Below are 3,349 nucleotides of genomic sequence, written 5' to 3' on the forward strand. Positions count from 1 at the left end.
CTCTCAAAGTAATCACAATCTAACAGAGGAGATGAATGAACAAGTGGTGTAGTCTAGAGTCCCAGCTGCTCGGGAAGCTGAGGCAGGAGGATCACTTGAGCCCAGGGATTCAAGTACAGCCTGGACAACATAACAAGACCCATCTCTTAAAAAAAGTAAAACATTTGTAATAATTTTTAAGAATAACGCAAGAGGTTATCTAGACAGAACGTACCCATCAATTGAGAGGCATAAACATTGAATGGTATGACATCAGCAAGTGATACCCCAACATGCAAAAGAACCAGGGAAGGGGAACTGGGGAAGTTTCCAGGGCAAAATGGGAAAGCTGAGACACCAAGCAGTTTTAGCTGCCTTTCAGGATCCTTCAGGGTAGGGGCGGAGGGGAATGGTGGGGACAGGGCTTAGGAAGGAGACGTCCATCATCATTGCAGGGAAGGGAGGGATTCTGAATGAACAGACTTTTTCTCTGATCCTCTAGTTATAGCCAAAGCAGGAGGGGTCAGCTAGGAAATGGAAAAGAGGGTGGAGGTTTCCTCACAGGCTGGTTGTCCTCTTCCCCTCTTTACCCCTGCTGGCAGCAGCCACTGTCCTTGGCTGGGATAAGAGGCAGCAGGACAGCCCCTTGCCCTGCACTAGCTGACTTGCAGCAGAGCCATGCAGCTAGTCAGCTGGCAGCAGAAATGTCTGGGCACTTGCGTCTGAGGGAGAGGTGCCAGCCGGCGAGGCAGAGGGAGAAGGTGTCCATGTGCGCACACACACGTATCTGTCAATGAAGGGCATGTGTGTGTGGCCACGCATGGAAGAGTGGGACGCAGCTGTTGTAATTATGAATGAAAGCAGTACAGAAACCAGGGGGAATCCCACTGCCTTCCCATCCCTCAACCCCAGCCTCCACCTCCCTGCCAGGATAGCAAGATATCTGCCACCTCCAGTAGCTCCCGCAGCTGCTTTCCAAGCAGCACAGAGCTCATTCCAGGCCTGGCCCATTTGCAGCTGGCCTGGGCTCTCCTACGCCCAGGGAGCCCACCATGACCACCAAGAAAAGATGACAGCAAGGAGGAAGGTCCCCTCTAGGTTCTAACATTCAATAGTTTTATGATTCCATGAAGGAAGTAGACAGCAAAGTGTCAACACACAGACTTATCCTAAATTGCTGGATGGACATAATTTAGAGGACAGCCCAGAATGAGTGAACACTCTTAAATATATGTTTCCAGTGAGTTTCCTTTCTGATTCTTATTTTTAATGCCTACACAAGACAGTGCTGTCCACAAGCCTTTATTGAGATCAGGAAATAGAGACTTTTTCGCCCCAGATCTTTCCTAAGCTGTTTCATTAACATGCTTTTTCACTGAATTTTTTCTCTTCTTCTTACAATACATGCTCATAGTAGAAAATTCGAAACTCAGGAAAACATAAAACTTCCATAATCCACCTTATCCTCACTTTACTTCCAGAGGCCCCGGACATGCTTGCCCTAAGGTCCCCCATCAGAAGTTACTGCACTGAGTTGAAATTGTCCAGTTGACATATGTCATACTTTGCAAACCATTGATTCGATGTTTATTAATTTTAAATTTGCCTTTAAAAAATTTTTGAAGCCTATATATTTTGTTTTCTATATCTCAACATAGGTTTGAGTCCTTAAAAAGGGTCTGTAGGCCCCAGAAACTGTGCTTAATTGTGAGTAATGAATAAAAGGACTCTGCCCAGTAGGAAAAAAAAAGTTAATATTTAAGAGTAAATATCCTGTCAGTCTCACTCTCTATATATACATTTATCGTGGATACTTTATAGGGCCCATATAGTTTGGCATACTGTTTTTTTCCTACTCTGCATTGTTCATCCAATATTTCCCAAATGGAACCCAAGAGCAGAGAGGCCCATAGTGTTGGACCAGTCCCCCAACCCACACTGTGACCTCTCGGTGCAGGTGCTGGACCCACACTCCTCTGATCTAGGAAGGCTTGGAGAGAGTCAGCTGGTCTCCCTCAGACCTGTGTATCACAGATGAGGAAACTGAAGCCTGCAGAAGTGACTGGCCCCAGGAGGGTGGTTAGTTAGTGCCAGAATCAGACTCAGAATTGAGGCTGCTGGCTCAAGCTGGGGGTAAAGAAGCCACTGCCTACGTTGGGTGCCCTTTGCCCATCTTTCAAGGCTGGACCCAACTCTCACGGGGCACCTTCCTCTGGAGTACCCACTGCCAGACCTGCCCACTCCACTTCCACCTCCAGCGGCCCTGAACTCTTAACACAGTTTCCCCATCCAAACTCCCTTGTTTGTTTTCCCTTCATTGCATAACTGTTGTTGTCACAATGTTGCTCAAGCAATAAATTTATAAAATGTTAGTTAAGCTTTAATTATTTTCTCTGATAGTAAAAGTTAACACATGGGAGAAAATTTGGGAGGAAAAAAGAAAAAAAGAGTTCATCGTCATATCACTCCAAGATGATCATTGTTACAACGTTTTTGCATAATAAATATCAATAAATAGAATTTGCCAGTGAGCAGCTGTTCTATTCTTTTTTTAAAAAAATTATAAAATATATGAAATATACAAAAATGATTCATTCATTCAATAAATATTTGTTGAGCATCTGCTGTACACCAAGCACAGTTCTGGGTTTAGGTACATAGTAATTGACAAAACAGTCCAAGTCCTTGTTCTCGAGGAGCTATATTCTAGTGGAGGAAGACACATAATCAACAAATAAATAAAAACTAGGTTTGATGGTGTTGAGTACTATGAAGAAAAAATGAAACAGAGTAAGGGAGATGGAGAGGATGGTGAATGTTGCTGTATAATAAGATGATTAGGAAAGCCTCCCTGAGAAATGACATTTGACCAGGGTCCAGAGGAAGTGAGAGAGTGAGACATTCATCCATCCATTCACTCACCAACTATTTACTGGACGTGTTTCAGACGTTCGGTACATAGCAGTGAGTAAGAGAGACCTTCCACTCTGGATCACTGGTCCTCCTCTTCATTGTAGACACCATGGCAAGAGGATCGTTTGAGCCCAGAAGTCTGAGGTTACAGTGAGCTATGATCATGCCACTATACTTCAGCCTGGGCAACATAGTGAGACCCTGTCTCAAAAAAAAGAAAAAAGGCCGGGCGCGGTGCCTCACGCCTGTAATCCTAGCACTCTGGGAGGCCGAGGCGGGCGGATTGTTTGAGCTCAGGAGTTCGAAAACAGCCTGAGCAAGAGCGGGACCCCGTCTCTACTAAAAATAGAAAAAAATTAATTGGACAACTAAAAATATAGAAAAAATTAGCCGGGCATGGTGGCGCATGCCTGTAGTCCCAGCTACTCGGGAGGCTGAGGCAGGAGGATCGCTTGAG

The sequence above is a fragment of the Propithecus coquereli genome, unplaced genomic scaffold, assembly GCF_000956105.1.
Source record: "Propithecus coquereli isolate 6110/MARCELLA unplaced genomic scaffold, Pcoq_1.0 Scaffold91, whole genome shotgun sequence".
In the NCBI taxonomy this organism is placed as follows: domain Eukaryota; kingdom Metazoa; phylum Chordata; class Mammalia; order Primates; family Indriidae; genus Propithecus; species Propithecus coquereli.